General features: G+C 39.0%; 1 long non-coding RNA gene across 3 annotated transcripts in view; it reads right to left on the minus strand.

Moving 5' to 3' along the window:
- LOC140632380 (uncharacterized) overlaps positions 1 to 21439 on the minus strand; it is a 51558-nt gene that overhangs the window by 12803 nt on the left and 17316 nt on the right. For 2 of the 3 annotated variants that reach the window (XR_012029934.1, XR_012029936.1), the window contains exons 1-2: positions 11041 to 12087; positions 7773 to 7896 (exon numbers count right to left, since the gene is read on the minus strand). This is a non-coding gene — a long non-coding RNA (uncharacterized lncRNA). Of the gene's footprint in view, positions 1 to 7772; positions 7897 to 11040; positions 12088 to 21439 lie in introns of those variants that run through there. The other variant, XR_012029943.1, reaches the window with a different exon arrangement.

Consider the following 21439-nt stretch of genomic DNA (forward strand, 5'->3'; position numbering starts at 1 on the left):
TTTGCCCTAGAAAATTCTTTCTCCCCACCCCCTCCATACATAACTGGCTCCTTTTATTCCTTTAGTCTTCAGCCTAAACACAACTTCCCAGGGGAGATCTTCCAAAAATTTTGATTCAAAGCCATCTCAACACCAACAGGCTTTTTATGGAAATTGAAAAGCTTATTGGTAAGATGTATATGGAGATGCAAAGGTCCAACAATGCCCAAGAATTTTAAAGATGTACAAAGCACTAATGATTAAAAGAGAGAGAGGGAGGTAGATTAAAATCTAGTAAAATAAAAATTTCCCTTCATTTAATGATACCATTAAGACTGAAAAAACTGGGATCCCTGGGTGGCGCAGTGGTTTGGCGCCTGCCTTTGGCCCAGGGCGCGATCCTGGAGACCCAGGATCGAATCCCACATCGGGCTCCCGGTGCATGGAGCCTGCTTCTCCCTCTGCCTGTGTCTCTGCCTCTCTCTCTCTCTCTCTCTCTGTGTGTGTGTGTGACTATCATAAATAAATTAAAAAAAAAAAAAGACTGAAAAAACAAGTCACAAATATGTATGTGTGTTTGTATAGTCTTGCTTCCAGAACATATAAAGAATTCCTACAAATCATAAGAAGAAAAATCTGGGGGAAAAAAATGGGCAAAAATCTTGAACAAGCACTCCACAGGACAAAATAGGCAAATGACCTAGTAACACATTAAAAGATGCTTAACCCCATTTGTCATCAGGGAAATACAAACTAAAATCATGATAAAAGAAATATGCAAATCCTTGAACATAGCTAAAATTTAAAACTCTGACAATATCAAATGTTAGTAAGAATGTGAAAACAATTAGAATTCTCATTAATTGTTGGTAGGAATATAAACTGGTACAAATCACTTTGAAAACTAAATTTGACACATCTACTAAAGCTGAATATATACATATACTATGATCCAGTAATTTCTCTTCTGGGTATATAAACAATAGAAATGTGTACATATGCTTCTTATACAGCATGTAAAAATGTACATAGCAACACTTTTCGTAGTAGCCCCAAATTAGAAACAACCCAAGCATCCATCAACAACAGAATGTTAAATAAAATGTGGCATATGCATACAATGGAATCCCAAAGAGTAATGAAAATGAACAAATTGCACTCAACAACACAGAGAAATGTCACAAACAGTGCCGAGTGAAATAAGCCAGACACAAAAGAGTACATACTATATGATTTAATCTACATAAATTGAAAAACAAGCAAAGGAATCTCTGGTGATGGTGATTATAGTAGGAGAGGAGGGGAAAAAGCAGGCTTCCTGGGGGCTTATGCAGTAAGTGGAGTGCTTGCCCACATTTAGGACTTTCTGTAAGGCAGCATTATAGAATCATTTGAAGAATTATTTCTCCCATATTTATATTTCTTTCTTCTCCCTTTCCATGTGGTTATTAAACAGATTATTTACAGTTCAGAGCTTCCAAAGCAATGCCAAGGACAAACTCTGGAAACATGCTGAGTTCAGGACATGGGTGAATATATTTCCCAGTAAAAGTTAAACTTTCCTTTAAAGAATATGATCCTATATTTAAAATAAAACAAAAAATGAGCACACACATAAACAATCATACACACAAAAACATATGTAGAAATCACTAAACAGATAAGACAAACTTGCCATTAATTTACAACTTATAAAAACAAAAATAACTTAAAGCAGCCTACTAGTGGACATCTGTTGTATTTTGTCTGTCTAACTTCCTTCTCTCTTTTCTCTAATAAAAGTATACATTTTCCCTAAAAGGAATATGATTTATATGGTTTTAATGAGGCTGATCATACCCACTCCTCTTCTCTAATAGGAGAGGCCAGTGTGATCCTTCCCACTTCCAATATGATTGATTCGGGAATAAACCTATGACCCAAGCAGGATCAACCAGCAGGGACCTTCGCCAAGATTTCCTACATAGAAGTACAATAAGAAAGGGTCTCCTGCTCTCTAGAGTGGCAAGTTATAAGAAAAATGAAATCTGGAGTGGCCTATTGCCATCTTTCCTAACCATAAAAAGAAGCCATTTTACTTATTTATTTTTAAAGATTTTCTTTATTCATTTCAGAGACAGCATGAACAGGAGTGGTGGGGGTATGATGGGAGAGGTAGAGGGAGAAGTAGACGCTCTGTTGAGCAGGCAGCCTGACTCAGGCTCTATCCCAGGGCCCTGAGATCATGACCTGAGCCAAAGGCAGATGCTAACCGTCTAAGCCACCCAGGTACCCCAGAAGCCATTTTATTTAGGTAATAAATACAAAGAAAGCCAATATGTAAAAAAGAAGTCAAGAGAAGTAAGATGGAGACAGAGCTCTGAGAACGAACTTAGAACCCTGGATTCCTTTCTTTTTCTGCTTTCTTTTTCTGCTTTCTAATGTTTATGTTGGGTTTGTTATTTGAAGCTAAAAGTCTCTATTATAGACCAGAAAACAAAAATACCAAAAATCATTCTGGGAAAATCAGAGATACCTGCCTGTGTATAGTTAGGTCTTAGACAGTTTTTAAAGATTTTCCAGATAGTTTTAGCACACTTACTATTTTCACAATTTTTTTACATTGAGTTATTTAGATGATGTCTACAAAGACTTTCACACTCAATTCTTTTAGGTAAACTCTAAATTATTTATTTAAAATATACACAAGCCTTTTGTATACCTACTAGAGTCCTTTCAAACATTTTTACTGATGGATAGTATCTTCATCAATAGAAATTTGTGGAAAGAAGGACAAAATTCAAACCAACCATTTTCCACAGTTTTTATTAACTTTTTAATATCAAGAAAGATATTATGAGGTGAAATGAGTTTTCTGTATGATTTAGGGATTTTGCGTACCCATTATACTAGATGTGGTAAATTTTTTACAGAACTTCATTTTGGGTACTTATCTTAGATTTCCAAATCAATGCAGTTGCCTCTGCATCACTAATACTTGGAATGCTCAGGTACTTTAAAACATCTTATATGTTACGGGTTGTCCTAAGAAAATTCTATGTATTTTTGGTCATTTAAGAGATCCCGTTAAAATTATCAGCATATGACTTTGGCTGCTTTGATATACAAGGTAGATTTCTGTCATCCAATAACCTACCATTTGATTTGTGAAGGAATATCTTCTCAATCAACATATTGTGAATAATTATCAAGGTAAAAAAATAGTAACTGTTCCAAAGATCAGAGCTATGGACAGCACCATATCAGCAGCAAGCATACCTGGCTTGAAGTGTATGTCTAACCTCTACTAGAAAGAAGGGGAGGCAAGAGAGTGGTGGTGAGATGTTAAATTTAGAACTCAGGAAACATGGAATGCATTTGTGTGTATCTAAAAAAGAAGAGAAAATAGTAACTCAAGAAATAACCTTAAGAAATTCGAACTAGGGGCACCTGGGTGGTTCAGTGATTGAGCATCTGCCTTTGGCTCAGGTGGTGATTCCTGGGTCCTGGGATTGAGTCCCACATCGGGCTCCCTGCATGGCACCGGCTTCTCCTTCTGCCTGTGTCTCTGCCTTTCTCTCTCCCTGTCCTTCATGAATAATAAATAAAATCTTTTTTAAAAAAAAGAAATTTGAACTTAAAAATATTTGCATTCTTCACGCTCACAGTTTTTGGGAATTCTTACCACTGGTTGGGACTAAAAAAACAGGAACAAATGAACAGCCATCTGAAGTCATCCCAATTATTGAGAAGCAAATCAAAATAAATAACCTGGGGATGGTTGCTCATGCCCATCAATCATGTTTGTCAAGAAACAAATATATTTCATATTAATCTAGTCAAGACAAATAACCTACTTTACGTTACTGCCATATGCTTGGAAACTACAGCATCTCTCCCTGCCAAAGTCCTGTTGGGTATATACAAGTGTATATGTGTGTAACATTTCATTATTAATCATTTCTATTTTCTTTTTTTTTTTTTATCCACTGTAAAGAACAGTTTTCAAAAGTTCAGAAGAAAATACAATACTTCCAGGAGCCACAGCAATCCATCTTCAAACAATATAAATCGAATAACACATGAGTCATACACCAAGTGAGTCAGTCAAATCCCAGGCGAGGCTAAGCTGGTGATTCATCATTAAACTGAATTCATATTCATGTTTTTCTCATCACTTGAAGGCAAACACAAGAGATTAAATTATTTCTTAAATGCATCTTCTTGAGAAACACATTGAAGTCACAAACGAAAATGATATTGTTGGTGCCAAGTTTGCCTGAAGTAAATCAAATACCTCTGCACTGTGTGTGTTCCAGGAGCCACACTGAGGGACACCAACCACACAGGGAAACACAGGACAGAAACCTCAGATGCCAAGTCTTGGCCTCTTAACACATCAGGAGCTTCCCAGGGTGTTCAAAGTAAGGAGGAAACACTGAGTTCCTGTTACCTTCTTGTTCAGTATGGGCAAATGACTACCTCTCCCTGAAACCCATCTGATTCACAATGGTGCAAATTAGCCTCCATGTCCCATCAGGGTAGGGTGAAGATTGAGCATCTTGTTTGCTCTCTGTTCCTTCAAAAGGAAAAGAGAAGAGAGAAATGTCTCTATGCTGGCCCTGTCCCAATGCCTATAATTCCCACTTATTGCTGTTTTTTAATTACAGCATTCATTCTCAATGCTGCTTATCATTACCTGGGGCGCCTGCCTGGCTCAGTCAGAAGAGCATATGACTCTTGATCTTGGGGTCCTGGGCTCGAGCCCCCCTTGTTGGGTGCAGATTATTAAATATATAAATATACAAACATAAAAGGTAGCTGTTTAAATATATAAATAACAAATAAATAAATAAAATATCATTCCCAGAGTCATATCCTAAAACAACTAAATTCCAGCTTGGGGAGGTGGGGTATAGGCACCCATGTGATTTTTTTAAAAGTTACCCAGGCAATTCTGACGTGTAGCCAGGGTTGGGAGCCATGAGAATAGTTGGTCTTATGGTATGGATTCCATACCAGAGGCTTTGGTATCACCTGGGAACTTGTTAGAAATGAAATTCTTAGGCCCAACCTCAGACAGACTGAGTCAGATACATTGGGGGCAGGATTCAGCAATCTGATTGGCACTTTAACAAGCCCTCTAGGGGATGCTGATGTAAGCTAAGCTTCTAGAACGCTGCAATGGAATAAGGTACTAAAGATCCCAGTTAAAACTCAACGATATCTAGAAATGGCAACATGTTAAAGTACTGGACTGACAGTAGCACTTTAGATGGAATTAGCTTACCATTTTAATATAGCACTTATTTAACCTGTTCCTGAAAGAATGTGACAGAAGATACATAAGCTGAGACGAAAAAAGAAAGTAGAATGGGGGAATCTAACCAGTACTGTCCGATACAAATACAATATGAGCCACAGATGCAGACCACTATGTAAAGTTATCCAGCTTCTACATTAAAAAAGAAAAGGAAATAGGTAAAATTACATTAGATAATATATTTATTTACCTCAACATCTCCAAAATGTTGTCATGTCAATGTTAATCAGTATAAAAGTTACTGATGTTTTACATTCGGTTTTCATACTAAGTCTTCAAAACCTGGTATGTTTTTTACACTTAAAGCACATCTCAATTTGGACTAAATACATTTCAAGTGCTCAGTAACCTGCATGTGGTCAGTGACTATCATATTAGATAGGAACCTCTAGATCAGTGCTTCTCAAACATTTATATGCAGGTGAATTACCTAGAAATCTGATTTAGATCTAGGATGGGGCTGGAGATACTATTCTCTTTTAAATTCCCAGGCCTCCAACTGCATAATTGGCTGGGCCAAATGAAAACTGCAAATGCTTAACACCTTGCTATTATCAAAAAAACAAGAAATAACAAGCATGTAAAGGAAAAGGAGCCCATTATGCTCTGTTGGTAGGAATGTAAATTAGTACAGCCCCTATGGAAACAGTATGAAGTTCCTCCCAAAATTAAATGTAAAAATACCATACAATCTAGCAATTCCATTTCTAGGTATTTATCCAAAGAAAATGAAAACTCTAACTCAAAAAAATATGCACCCCTATGTTCAACACAGCATTATTTACAATAGCCAAGATATGGAAGCAGCCTAAGCATCAGATGATAAATGAATGGTTAAAGTTGTAGTAAACCCAGTGGAGTATATAGGCAATGGAGTATTACTTGGCCATAAAAAGAAATAAATCTTGTCATTTGCAACAATATGGATGGACCTAGAGGATGTTATGCTATGAAATAAGTCATACAGAGAAAGGCAAATACCATATGATTTCATTTATATGAAATCTAAAGAACAAAGGAAAACACCAAAACAAAACAGTAACAGACTGAGAGATACAGAAAACAAACTGGTCCCCAGAGGAGACGGGTGTGAATGTCTGGACATAACAAGTAAATAGGATAAAGATGTTCAATCTTCCAGTCATAAAATAAATAAGACACAAGGATGCAATGTACAGAATAGAGAATACAGTCAATAATAGTATAATAACTTTGTATGTTGACTGATGGTAACTAGACTTATCGTGATGACCATTTCATTATATATAAATATCAAATCACTTGTACACTTGAAACTAATACAATATTGTATGTCAATTACTCTTCAATGTAAAAAAAAAGGAAAAAAGAAAATGCAGGTCTTCTTGTTTAAAAAGCAAAAAAAAAAAAAATGCCTTAGAGAATACTAATATGTAGAATTTTCTCCTTTCTTCTGTGGTCCCCCTTAAACCTGCCATAGTATTTTTTATTTGCTATTTAAGTCCCATTCCCTGGGGCATAGATGGGATGAGGTGGCAGGAGAGACACTCAGGGATTGAGTGCAGACCCCCACAGGAGAGTAGGTGATGCTGCTCTCAAATCTGTCATGTGCAAATGTGCCACTTCATCCAGTACACTTCTCATTATTGCTGTTGTTCTTTTTGTTTGAAAACCTGGAACTCTATTTACAGAAGGTGTGAAACTATGAAAATAACTCTGATCTTCCCTTCAGACAAAATACAGGTTTTGAGTTAGGTTGACTATAGAAATAGGAAAACAAGATAATCCTAAAGTTTCCAACATTTTATACCACAAGAGTAGGATTTTTTTTTTCTGCTTCCATAAAAGAGATAAATTGCCTCTTTCAAACCTCAGTCCCTTTATTTCCAAAAGAAGAAGGCAGGACTGTGAGAACCCTGGCAGTTTGGCTCAGAGACAAATGAGCTGCTCTCTTAAATAGTGGGAGTTGTCAAGAGAATCACAACAGGGAACTCTGACTTTTTCTTCCTCAACTCCTTCTCCTGACATGATGATCCAAAAACACAGAGGACCTGACCGTATGTCAGAAATGGTATAGGAAAATGACCTGTGGGAATGATCAGAAACTACTGTTCTAGCTTTATTTATTTATTTATTTATTTATTTATTTATTTATTCTAGCTTTTTTTATTAACTGGTTGACAATCTTCTTTAAATCACAAAGCTTCTGAGATGACCTAAAAGTAATATATGCCAAATAAGAATAAAATTAAACACCAAGAAAGGTATACATTGTATTATATTGTTAGAATCAGAGGGAAAAAACAGGACTCAAATTCATAAGCCAAAAGGTCCAACAGAGTAGCAATAATTGGTTCTGAAGTGTTTCTGAGCTTTTTGCCCTCAAAGTAAAAATGGAAATATTGTCATGTACATGTTTTCATGTACATGTTTTCTCCATGAGGAGAAAAATACCAGTTTCCTAGAAAGAGCAAAACATATTCAGTACTTAAGTCTAAAGGAAATTACTCACCTGGATGTGAGGAATTATGACAGACAATATCCTCCCTAATATTAGTCAGGTTTGGGGGAAGATGCCAAGACAATCTGCTTTGGCTGCTCCTCATGGCTTCTTTCAGTAAAAGGCAAAAGGACAACTGAAAATATAAAACAGAAATAATACATCTATATTCTCTGCCAATTCACATCTCTGATTCCATTCCCTATTTGGTGATTACTATATAGAACTACAGTATATAGTATGTGTTTTCCCACAACAGGGCTTGATAATCGGTAGGGACAGTGAACAGGCAGACACAGACACCAGATTGTGTGGGTCGTGCTAGTAAGCATCGTACAATCTCTCTCTCTCTCTTTTTTTTAAAGATTTTGTTCATTTATTCATGAAAGACACACAGAGAGAGAGGCAGAGACCCAGGCAGAGGGAGAAGCAGGCTCCCTGCAGGGAGCCCAATGTGGGACTCAATCCCAGGTCTTCAGGATCAGGCCCTCGGCCGAAGGTGGAGCTAAACCGCTGGGCCACCCAGGGATCCCTGTACAATCTCTTTGAGGAGACAAGGTCTACTGTTGATTGGTTATCTGACACTATGTCAAGCTGCAACAAAAACAGAATAAATAGACATGGCCCATAATTAAGGGAACAGGATCCCATACGAAGATCAAATCCTTAACACATGTTATTGCTCTTCATGAGATTGGCAACCATCTTCACCTTCCATCTTTTGGAAAGAAAATATTCCTTTTTTTATACATAGAGTAGAAGTTGGGTAATGCAAAGGATGCTAGACATTGCCAAACCTGCACCAGTGACTACAGTTGGACTGGTGGTCTCCTGGAACCAGGTATAGACCCTCTGGATTCATGTAAATGATTCAGCCTATAAATAAAATGTCAGCCTGGCCAGCATGAAGATGCTGATGCTAAAGAAATTATTAAGCAGAACCCAAGACATGACCAAAGAGCTCATTTTAACAAATGTAGCTATAACTTAAGCTCTTATTTCAGCACTAAATCAATGCCTCTTACAGACATAGTGTCATTAAGAACTGTAGAGAAATATCAGTAAATATCTACCACTAAAATGAATTACAAAGTCCTTTATTGCATTGTTAGTTTGTAGACCTTAAAATCAAGTTATATCGATGAGTGTGTGAAATAACACAGGAGTAGTGAACAGTAAAAAGATGGCGGGGGTGGGCTCAGATACCAGGAGAAAGGGAAAGTGAAGTTTTTGCAGCCTGAAGAGAAAAACTGACACTGGAAATATAAACACAATGAACTTAAAGTTCTAAAATCCTATGAGAATATGATCATAAAGGAAGTAATAGATTTTAGTCTTCAAATCAACTTTCTCATGTCTGTTTTAGGTATGAAAAATTCTGCATGACCACTTCAGTTTGTAAAGTTTATGTATAAACTCTGGAATTTAAACAAAATACCATCACTTTCATGTACTAAGAGTTTATCATTTTGCCATAAAATTGGAACTCTAATTTCCTGAGAACTTATGGAAGACATTTTTAAATCCCACAGAAAGGTTAAAACATGTGTTTATAGCCACTCTTCTTTTAATTAGATTTTTTAAATCATTTTTTATTTGGGCTATTCCAGTAGTTATTATTTTAATTAAATTTTTTACTGCTAGTACTCATTTTAATGCACTGAATGTAATTCCTAATGAAAGGAAGGCAGTTTAATATCATCTGAAACTCGGTGGAGCCTTTGTAAAGCTAATTCTTCTCCAAGGATGGATCTTAAAAATGCCTCGACCTCATAGACTTGGATCCAAAGTTAGGTCAGTTTCACTTGGATGCTCAGTGACCCACAAAGAGGATTACCACCAGCTTTATGGGGCAAAGCAATATTGCCTGAGTCTAATAAATTCTTACTGTCCACCCAAATCTTCAGTAGTTTAGAGGAGTTCACCCTCACTCTCCTCTTTCCAACTTCATAGCAGAAAGAATAACCTTCAGATGTAGGTTTCCACAGAGCCCAGCCTGTTCCATCCAGGGCCTGGCATTGCTATGAAGTCAGCTCTGTTTCTCTGCTCTCCAGGGAAATATGTGAGTACATGACACTCTCCCTCTATTGTACCTATTACAGTTTGTAATCATACACTGGTGTGATTATTTAACAATATCTGTTTCTTCCAACCTGACCTATGTGCCCAAAGGGGGAGCAGAGTGTTTCATTTGCACACTGTTGTGCCCTGTGCTGGTCACGCACTTACCAAGCACACAATGAATGTTTGTTGACTGAAAAACGAAAATTTAAACTGGGAACATTACAGCAAGCATCATGATGTCTATCTCACCCCCAATCCAAATGGTGAAAACTAAGAGGAGTTGATCCTGATTCTCACTTACAGGTTGCTTAAATTTTTAAAAATATGTCCTAGATAACAGTTTAGGTAAAAGCATTTAGTTAGAAAAGGATGCTCTGATTTAGTAAGCTCTATGTGGTAAACAGTGAACAGGAGCAAGCCACTGCATAATGCTAGGAAGTGCATTAGCTAAGGAATAAAAACAAAGAAGTAGAACATAGAGGTCTGACCCAGAATTGCCCAGGGACTTTCCAGGGCAAGAGGCCTCACAACCAAATTCTATCCCATATTGGGAGAATTGCTTTTTCACTCTGGGATTGTGTCCATCCTGGAGAATGCCAGAGGCGTAGACTCTCTGATCTTTCCTTCACCTCCTTAATCTTGTCTCTCATTTTCTACCTCCTCATACCCAAAACTGGGGGGGTAGAGGGGGAGCTAAGGAACAACAGGGGAGACCCCTTTAATGAAGAGATTGTATTTTCCTGTTTCCTTTCTTAATTTCTTGACAGAGGACCTTGACATTTTCCCTGTTAGGATTTTTTTTTTTTCCAGTATACATAAAGGAGAATCCACCCTCAGTCTTCAGTCATTTAAGTGATATGTGTTATGTTTTTGTTTTTTAATGATTAGGTTTCAAAGCTTTAGAATATCTTACTCCATGCAGAAGAACAAAACTTCCAGCCAGGGAGTCAGCCAGTAAATTTCATTTAAGCTTTCCTAAAGGAAAAAGGCAGTTTGCAGGAGGAACTGCAGAATAAGATCACTCCTTTCTGAAGGGCAGCCAAGTCCTCAGGGGCCTCTGAACACCCTGGGTCCCCGCGTCCTCACCCACACACCCATGAGCCAAGGCGCACTTGGCACATAGCAGGTCAAACGTGGGGGCCCCGAGGAGGATTAGGGGGAGGCTGCTGTGGATTCTGATGAAAGGGAGGGTGAGGAAGAAGGAGAGAATACTCACGTGAAACTCCCAAAGGTGCTGCTTTTACAGGGAAGCTTATTGTGTTTTCAGCGTGAAGCTGTGCTCTCATCGCCGCGCTTGCGTGCGAGGGTGTGGGGCACACTCGTTTACAGCTGCTGACCCACGCTTCAAAACCCAACGCTTTGTTGCTGATTCAAACTGTCCATTTCTCCGATGGGTTTGAACACTCTATTCCCCGTCTTAAATGAAGCCTCGGGGCGCCTGGGCAGGGGCTCCTGTGCCCACCACACAGCACGTCCTGCCTCCTGAGCCCTGCACTTTTCATAGCAACAATTCCAGATTCCCCGTTCTCCCCCACCCACTCCCTCTGTCCCCAGATCTGAGATACCCAGTGAGCTGATTTACAGATGTGACAAGCTGGGAAGAGACATAGGAGCCGTCACTGGGAGTTGATATTGGAAACCAGATTCAATGCCTTTAGCCCAGAGAAACCACCCTCTAAAGGTGACAATTTCAAGGGTATCGGGTAGGAAGGTGTCCTGAGTCAGAGAAGGTGAGAGGATATTAAGGGCTAACTAACGATGGTGACTATAGGGTTGAGCGGTGGGGGTGGGGGTGGCCATGATCCTTGGAACACACAAATACACCCAGAAGAAGATCAGTCTGGTTGGTAGTACAGATGACATTGGTGGAACAAACACATACACACCAATAGAAATAAGCATTTGGTAAATATGACCAAAGCAAGCAAATGAGAGCTGTTTGGGCTGGTAGTGTTCCCTACACTTTATGTCAAGGGTTGAAAAGGTGCAGTCGCCCCCACCTGAATACACCTTTGTTCATACTCCAACAGCAGAGAGCTCACTACTCAACCTGTCAACCACAGCTCCCTTGAGAGAAATCCTGGTCACTCAAATTCCTCCTCCACATATGCTTTTTCTTAAGACCTGGATCTTAATGCAGGTGGTTTGAACTCTGTTTATTAACTTAAGCTACAGAGAAACTCCTTAATTTTCCATCCTCTAAGGGCATACTGACTAATTTTCCTTTTCCCTTTTTCCCTTCCTCAGTGAATTTTCCCAGTAATCCTTGGGGCGAGGCAGGGATTACTTTAATAGCCTGAGAATTACTTGAATTTTCTTCTCTCAGTAATCTTTAGCCATGAAGTTAATCATTACTCTTAAAGGAGGTCACTATAACTTAGAATTGGCAATAGAACTGAACTTTTTCTCAAAAGAACCTAAAGCCTTCAAAACCCGGCCAAGTTTTGCAGCCATCCAAAAACCTTTCCCTTAAGTCAGCAGTGGGAGGCAGGTGACAGGAATGGGCAGGCCCAGCTGAGATCACAGTTAGCTAGTTATAGGCCAAGCAATATGGAGCAAAACCAGCACCATGGTTATTCCAAGACAGGCCTCATTTGGTCTTATTCCATCTTTGTCACAACACCTCTATGTTACTCTTCCTCTTCTTTGGCCTTTTTATACAGAGGAACATATCAGTGATGAACTATCACATATCACCTTATTTTCTATGTATTTTAGTTTGCCAAACACATATGCTGGGGTCAGATGTCCTTGTGTCTGACCTCTTCCCCTGTCTCTGGTTCAGTATTCTCCCCAGGTCCCCAAAATCTAACCCAGCCTCTCCCTCTGGTGCCCCCCACCTCCATTTCCTCTTCTCCCCACCACTGAGACTCACTTATGTGGCATAGTGCCACCTAACCACCACCGATCCAGGGTCTCACCACCTAACCACTCATTCCTAAGAGGATCAGTTTTTAATAAAGCTTCAGGGAGTCTCCAAAACAAGACGGTTTGATGCAAACAGGAAGCAGTTTTATGCATAAATGGCCTATGGAAACAGAAATCAAAAAGTTCTAGCTTTAGGCATCAGTGTGGGCAGAAGAGAAATCCATTCCTGTGAGCAAATGGCCACTGGAGTATGAATCCCCCACCTATAGTTGGGCTGTGCTCCAGAAGGAGCAAGGATAGGCAGAGGGTCGCCACCATAGCCACATGTGCACTAGGTGTTTTACGGGTATTAATTCTATGTCATTCCACAAATATCAAGAGCTGACCACATGCTTGGCACTATGATGTGCGCCATATAAGCAAGATAGATCTGTTTTCTGTCCTCATAGAGCTTGCTGTTTAATGGGTAAAAGATGCAATGTGATATGGCAGAGAAAACAGTGGTATTGGGGTTCTACAGGAGGATTCCTACCCAGACACAGGAAGATTCTGGAAGTGGTGACATCTCAGTTGGGGACTGAAGGCTGGGCAGGAATTATTCAAACAAAACTGAGGATTCGGAGGGAAGAGTTTAATCTTGACCAGAACCCCGTGAAGGATGTATGACTGGCTCTACCTTCCTAGGAAGATAATCAAGCCTCTTAGAAGCTAAAGACTCCTGGTATCAAATCCAGTCAGCGGTGGGTATGGTCTTGGTCCTCAGGGCAATTGAAGCCCAACGCTGGGCTGGTTCCTTGCGCCATGCCAGGCCTCTAGCTGCACCTCCCCTCTCTACCTGTTCCCAGTCCTCAGAGAAACACCTGACAGGATGGAAATGTCTGGTCAGAAATGAGGGCCGGGGGGATCCCTGGGTGGCTCAGAGGTTTAGCGCCTGCCTTTGGCCCAGGGCATGGTCCTGGAGTCCCACGTCAGGCTCCCTGCATGGAGCCTGCTTCTCCCTCTGCCTGTGTCTCTGCCTCTCTCTCTCTCTCTTTTTCTCTCTCTCTTTCTCTCATGAATAAATAAAGTCTTAAAAAGAAAGAAAGAAAGAAAGAAAGAAAGAAAGAAAGAAAGAAAGAAAGAGAAAGAAAGAAAGAAAGAAAGAAAAAAGAAAGAAAGAAAGAAAGAAAGAAAGAGAAAGAAAGAAAGAAAGAAAGAAAGAAAGAAAGAAAGAAAGAAAAGAAAAAAAGAAAGAAGAAAGAAAAGAAAGAAAAAGAAAGAAAGAAAGAAAGAAAGAAAGAAAGAAAGAAAGAAAGAAAGAAAGAAAGAAAGAAAGAAAGAAAGAAAGAAAGAAGAAATGAGGGCCAGACAATGCTGACCTGTGAGGATTTTATCACAGAGCAGTAAGGCCACAACAGGGTTGTGTGTCCTTCAGATCACCTCAGAGTTCCTCTCCAAGGACAAGTTCTCATGCCCAAGCTACACATAGTACATCAACTTATTCCTGAAAAAGTGCCTGCAAAAGATTTTTAAAAGCAAAAGAGAAGCTTTATATAGAACAGACCTGTCACAAGTACCTTTAAAGCAGATTCTTGTGAACACTGTAACATCTCCTTACTCTTAAAATGAGGTACACCTGGAATACTGGGAAGTGGCTTTTCCTATCATAGCGAATCTCAGGAGATAAGAGATGATCAGAGGCAGTCAGGGAAGAAATGACCTTGATAAAACAGTTGACTTTCATTCTAGCCCCATTCATAGGCTGGAATGACTCCGAGAAGAAAATTAAGTGACTGACGTAAATGGCCATCCCTAAGTATATTTACTTAAATCCTGAATGGCAAAAGGCAAACATTGTAGATATTAATGAAGAAATAAAACAAACATTTGACTTTTTTTTTCTTTACTCAATGATAATCACCTTGTTTGAAAGCCCGCTTGCCAGATTTGAGGCCAACTTCTCACAGATCACACAATGGCTTTCCAGGAGATGAAAATTTCCTTTTTACGTAAAGATGATGCAGATAATACGTTCAAGACGCACAGATGTGGAGGAGACCTCTCTACAGGAAGCCTATTGGCTGTGCAGGTAACAAAAAATAACACATATAGTGCTTTACTTTTCACTCAGTGGCAAGGCAGGCAAGGCGATTCAGCCTTCAGAAGGGTCCAGCGGTGCTCTCAAGGGGATTTAGGTAATATGTGTCATGGGTGCAAGACTCACACACCTGCTGACTGGCATGGCTATTTCCAAAGCCACCAAAAAGCTTCATTTCGGTGAGGCTACTTTCCTCCCTCAGGTCTCTTCCCTTCTTTGCATCGCCAAGTTCAATAAGCCCTCTATTGAAGGAATCCCTTCTGGCTATGGCCCTGAGGGCCATTAGCAGGCTGCTGATGTGAGCCTGGCTGCAGACAGCCCAGTTGCCTGCTCACTCTCCTCTCCAGAAAGCATGAAAGGCATTCGCCTTAACCTAATGCTCCTCACACACATTTCTAGTCCTACAGAAATGAGGATTATCCCCAGCCTCTCCAATGAGTTTCAACTCCCTTAAGTAGGAAAAAAAGAAAGAAAAAAAAAGGTGTTTAGACATGTCTCTCTCAGTGTCATTGGAATAAAGACATTGTTTAGTTCTGCCATTACACTGCATGCTGGATTTCCCATATGTCTCTGTTGAAATCCGATCTGAATTAGTCTTCCATTAGTCCTCTCTCTTCTTTTCTCCCTCCACCCCACCCCCCACCATCACCCCTACCACCACCAGGGTGAACATTGAGGTAGGTCAGAAATAAACCAATGAGCTAAGACCATGCCTGCTCTTTATTCAATCTGAATGTAAATTTTAAAAATTAATTAATAAAAGAAGAGAAAATAGACAGAAAATAAATTAATTAAGTAAGTGAGTAAGTTTGGAGGGCTCACACATATATTATCATATCTTGGGGCTGATATCTGGCCTAAAGGGCTTTGTTCCAAAGCTGGCTTCCACTCCAGGCTCAACACACGTTGGAACCTTTGACCAAAGAATAATAAGAATGCCCGGTGTCGGGCACCTGGGTGGCTCAGTAGTTGAGTGTCTGCCTTTGGCTCAGGTCATGATCCCAGGGTCCTGGGATCGAGTCCTGCATCAGGCTACCCACAGGGAGTCTGCTTCTCCCTCTGCCTGTGTTTCTGCCTCACAGTCTGTGTCTCTCATGAATAAATAAATAAAATCCTTAAAAAAGAAAAAAAGAATACTCGGTGTCACTTTAGCTCTTACAGTTTAACTTTAACTTGCTTTTCATTTTGAACTAGACAAAGATAGCCTCTGGAGATAAATGCAGATGTGAGCGTAGGAAGGAACTAGCACCCATTTTGCCCCTGTTGCCTCTCCCAGCCTAGGGCAGTGGTCAAAAAGCATGGATTCTGGAGCCAAGTTGCCCATGTTCACACCCCAAAACAGTACTTTATAGCAATAGGAACTCGACCACTTTACCTGGCCTCTGCCCCTCTTGGTCCTCATCTGTAAGATAGGGAAAGAGTGCCAAACTCTTAGGGCTGCCAGGAGGATCATATGATTTAGTATGTGTCAAGCACTTAACACATGGTAATCCGCAGTAAATACTGACTGGTTACACAAGGGGAGACAAGGGCTGACCTCAGCCAGTAAAGGTTGCTGTTCTCCAAATTTAAAAAAAGAAAAAAAGAAAAGTAGAATTTAAACAGTTCATCTTTTTTTTTTTTCATGTTTTCTCTTAATATTGTATTGGAGGCATAGAAAGCATTTTGAGGTTTGTACTCTAGAAAAGCTATGCATGGTTGAGAGACTTTTACAAAATAAATATAAAGTTGGATATAGCCTCCAACTGTGGATGTGAAAAGACCTGGTTTAGGCATTCTCCAGAGATTTCCTTGTGAAAGATGAATTATCTATCCAGCCAGATCATGAGTCCTGGTGATCTATAAATAAATCTCTTTCTTCAAATTACATTGTTAGAAGATAGCCATTTACGTTTGTGGCTTTTCATAAAAATTAACTGATGTTGTTGCATCTCTAGAATCTGTCATTCTAAGAAGGAAAGGCTTCATCTATAACTTGTCCCCATATTTATATCCTGTCCCTGTTTAAATATATTAAATGTCAAGTCGCAGGGTAAGGATCAATGCAAGTGCAATCTGCAAGTACGAGAAAGCACTATGCCTGTTTGACAGTGAGTGCCCAGATTAAATGTTGAACAAAAAATAATAAAAAAATAAAAAATAATAAATAAATAAATGTTGAACAAATTGCTGAATGAATGAATGAATGAATGAATGAAACAGTTCAACAGTGAAGCAATGAGTTGTTTTAGCAGAAAGTATATTTCACTTGGGAATAATAAGAGACGGCTTTCCAGATAACATTTAACCTAAGAGTTATTATTCCCACATATAAAACCAGGAGGTTATGGAAACTTCTCCCTTCCACAACCACAGTATAATTTCACAGACATTCACAAGCATTTGATAGCAGACATCTGAGCAAAAGGCACCCATGGCATCAATCTGCCTTGCAAAGAGTTGCATTTGCAGCATTCCCAGTATCTGCTCACTTCAAATGGTAGGACAACATGTTGTTTAACCAGTAATTACATTTTTATGAAATTAAGAAAATTAAGCCCTGAGTTTTCTAAGCCAGTATCTAAAAGCAAAACTCTAGGATCTGCTCTTTTTTAAAAAAGATTTATTTATTTATTTATTTATTTATTTATTTATTTATTTATTCATTCGTGATAGAGAGAGAGAGAGAGAGAGGCAGAGACACAGGAGGAGGGAGAAGCAGGCTCCATGCTGGGAGCCCGACATGGGACTCCATCCCTGGACTCCAGAATCGCATCCTGGGCCAAAGGCAGGCGCCAAACCGCTGAGCCACCCAGGGATCCCCCTAGGATCTGTTCTTAAATGGGATTTCTTTCTTTCTCCCACCTATGCTGTCAACCTTTGGAATGTGGATAAGCTGTAAAGGTCCTCCTAGCTTCTCCATTTCATGTGTCTGACCTTGAGAGGCTCTCTGCTACTGCTATTCTGGCTACTGGCCAGGTCAACAGTTCAGCTCAAGAAAGATTTTATTATTCTGTGATGGGCTCAGGGTCCCTCATGTGCTTTTCTTTAGACCCACTGAGAAGCTTTGACTTTGGCCCCTTCCCACCTAAACAAAAATGCCAGGCCTCCTGGTCAACCAAAGAGCCCCACCCTTGACTCCACAGTTCCAAAATCTTCAGTAATCAAGCTTCTCTGTCTTGTTGGTGACATCCCAAACATTCTGCCTGAAATTGCACACATAACATACATAGATCTATGTCATCTCAAATCTTGTCTCACATTGTTACCTTCCTCTGATCTGAAAATTCCAATCTCTGGCATCATCAGTAACTTAGATGATTCCTCTCTAGATTCTGGGTCCCCATAACCTGCTTGACCCTTCTCAGTACATCTAGAGGTGCTAGCAACTTATCTCGCCCCTATAGATTTAGAGAGGAAAAAATGCTTAGTTCAGAGTCTTCATACAAAGATCTGCTCCTTTCTCTGAGTGTGATTTTCCCTCATTTCTTTTACAAAAATTTTTCCTTTACTCTTGTATGCCAGCAAGAATGAAAGGTCATCATAGGCTGTCTAGAACTGGAGAAGAACCTGATGACATTTTTTAACATCTATCAACGTTGTCCTGCTGCATCCATTATTATGGATCACACATAGGAAGATGGAGAAATAACTTCTGAAAGGCATACTAGAACCACCCAATAAATATGGAAAGGTCTACATTATTTGAGTTTTTCCAGCCAAATTATAATTATTTCTTGATCAATAATGAAATAGTATGCTAGTCCATATTCTGGGTAGGCTTCCTGCTTGTTTTGTGTGGTCTTATACAAGAATGCAAATACCATAAGAGGCAGAGAAATCTCCTAAGGGAGGCTTTCGAACAGAAACAGGTGCTAACATCTGCCATTAATGTGCATAGAAGGAAAATGAAATTAAATAGAATTTCTTGAAAGTTCCCATTGGCTACCTCAAGGTATGCCTGAACCAATTTGGAAAGATACTAGATCCAACAATTAGATTGATTCCCTATCCCTAAGACACAATTGCAAATAAACTGTGTACTTTCCTCCTGTTTCTTACTATTTTCTTTCCAACTTTGGGAACTCTTAGTACACAAGTGGCATCGTTGGAAGACCGACATGAAGATCCTTGAGGAAAGACCGGCCATTCATTAATAATGATGACTCATTAAAAGCCAGATGCTTACTTAAAACATTCCACAAAAATGCTACGGAGACCTCTTCTACATGCTACTCAAAGTTTAATACTTAAACCACATTATGGTCCAGTGCCTTCAGCTCTGTCCTGCCCTACAGCATGTACCCAAGTTTCTCATAAATTAATGGGTCATTCATCACACTAGAGCTCACCCACTTCCCTAGAATTCAGGATTTACTGCCAACATTCTCACTCTTCCACAAAATTAGTATAGCACTATTAGGACCTGGTGTACTCTGAAAACATCCAGCAATCATAATTACACATTTAAAACTTTGAATCCAAGAAATATTAATTAAAAAGATAAAAGGTAGAGCAAAAGGGATCACTGTGTATAGTTCTAATTAATCTATCTTAACTCTTTCTCATTTTCAAAAACTTAGAGATAGTGACTCAAAATAAATCAATTATTAGAAGAGTAAGAAAAAAATGACCTTTTAATAAACACTTGTTTATTCCAGCAGCCTTTCATAAGCTATCCAATTTAATTCTCCCAAAGACCCTCCAAGGTATGCATTACTATCCTTACTTTATAGGCAATGAAATTAAAGCTCAGAGAAATTACCCCAACTTTCGTATACAATGGATATATAAGCACTAAAATAGATATATAAGCAAGCACTAAAAACTATATATAGAATCAAGATTCAAATCCAGGAATGCCCAACCCAGAACTTTTCCACTAAACACATATTGTTTTCCTAAAATCAATTGATAGTGGCTATTTTTAGAATCATCAATCAATATTTTCCCTTTTACATGAATAATAAAGTTAAATATACATTATTGACAATGCTCATTCTTAAAGGAGAAATTTTCCAAAACCAGTAGTTCCACACCTGGCTAATCACCAAAATTACCTGGAGAGCACTTAAAACATTTCCTAGGCCCTAGTTACTGCAGAACTACTGAGTTAGAATCTCTGAAGATGGACCCAGGAATCCCCCTAAGTAGAATGCTCTCAAGACAATTTTCATAATCAGCCAATTAGGGAGCCATTGACTCTTACAGCAGTAGAGATAAAAAGCAACACTACCACTTGGAGACACAATGCATTATGCTTTCCAAAATATTACAACATCCTTTGTTTCATCTTATCTGCATAAGTCTACTGGGCGGGATGTGGGAGCAGATATTTTTATCCTCCTTTGATACAAGAGAAACAAATAAAAGGAGGGAAACTTGAATTCTCTTCTTCCATCTTCTTAGGTAAAAATGGATCACCTAGGAAAACCAAACTGGGTTTGGATATACACCATAAGGAATATAAATTTCACTGGATGTTCCCCCCCCCCCATCTTCTCCTTTCTCTGGGATAATTGGTTGGACAGTATTAGAGGATGAATTGTATCCTCACAAAATTCATATGTGGATTTCCTGACCCCAGTACTTCAGATTGGAATCTTATTTGGAAGTAGGATTGCTGCAGATGTAATTAGTTAAGCTGAGATCATACTGGAGTAGGGTGGACCCTTAATCTAATATAACCAGTGTCCTTATAAAAAGGAAAAATTTGTACATATGTACACATATGGAGATGAAGGCAGAAATTGGGATGACTCTATAAACCAAGGAGATGCTAAGGATTGCCAGCAAACCAACAAAATCAGAAAGAGGATGGAACAGATTCTCCTTCACAGCCTCAGAAGGAGCCAACATGCTGACACCTTGATTTAGCTTCCGGAGCTGTGAGATAATAAATTTTATAATTCAAACCACCCAGTTGGTAGTACCTTGTTACAGCACCCCTAGCAATATAACACATGGGATATAACTCCCACTTGCATGAACAGATTTCTAGTTAATATTTCCATTAGATGAAAAAAAAATAAGTTTACTTATCAAAATATTTCTGAAAGGCAATTGTGATCATCATAGTGCTTAGAAGATAGAAGTATCTCTACAATGAATTAACTCAGAGAAATAGCTCACTCAATTTTTTTTGGTGTTTTGAATAACAGTACTAATAAAAGAGTGAAAAAGTTAAATATCCTTACACATCCTACCCTTAGTATTTTTCTCCCAACTATTTAGTAGAAGAGCATCAATTTGTATGTCTCTACTGTAATCAAGGAATTGTATAATATAGATAATCACGAGCCAAGGCTTCATTCCATTTACCCCCAATGTTATACCCTGGTACTCCCAGGCTTCTGGGCTGAGGAGACTTCATATTTTTTCCCATCTCCCACTCAGATGTGTAGAAGTAGTTACTCTTCAATTTTACAGTGAACACCATATGATGGGTCCCAAAGTCTATGTAGATGTTTCAGAAAGAATTTAGCCTCAAGATACAATTTATTTAGTAAAATAAATTGAACTTAACATGTCTTGGTTTAAACAAAAATACTCCGGAGTAAGAGCTTGAAGGGTTTGTCAGACATTTGCCAACTTCCCTCTCTCTTTCTCTCAGATAGTTCTGTATGTCATTTTTGCAACCACACACCCACTGTTTTGGTTGACAAGTCCTTTGAACTCATTTCTCTTCAAA

Source organism: Canis lupus, chromosome 1 (assembly GCF_048164855.1).
Source record: "Canis lupus baileyi chromosome 1, mCanLup2.hap1, whole genome shotgun sequence".
Taxonomy (NCBI): Eukaryota; Metazoa; Chordata; class Mammalia; order Carnivora; family Canidae; genus Canis; species Canis lupus.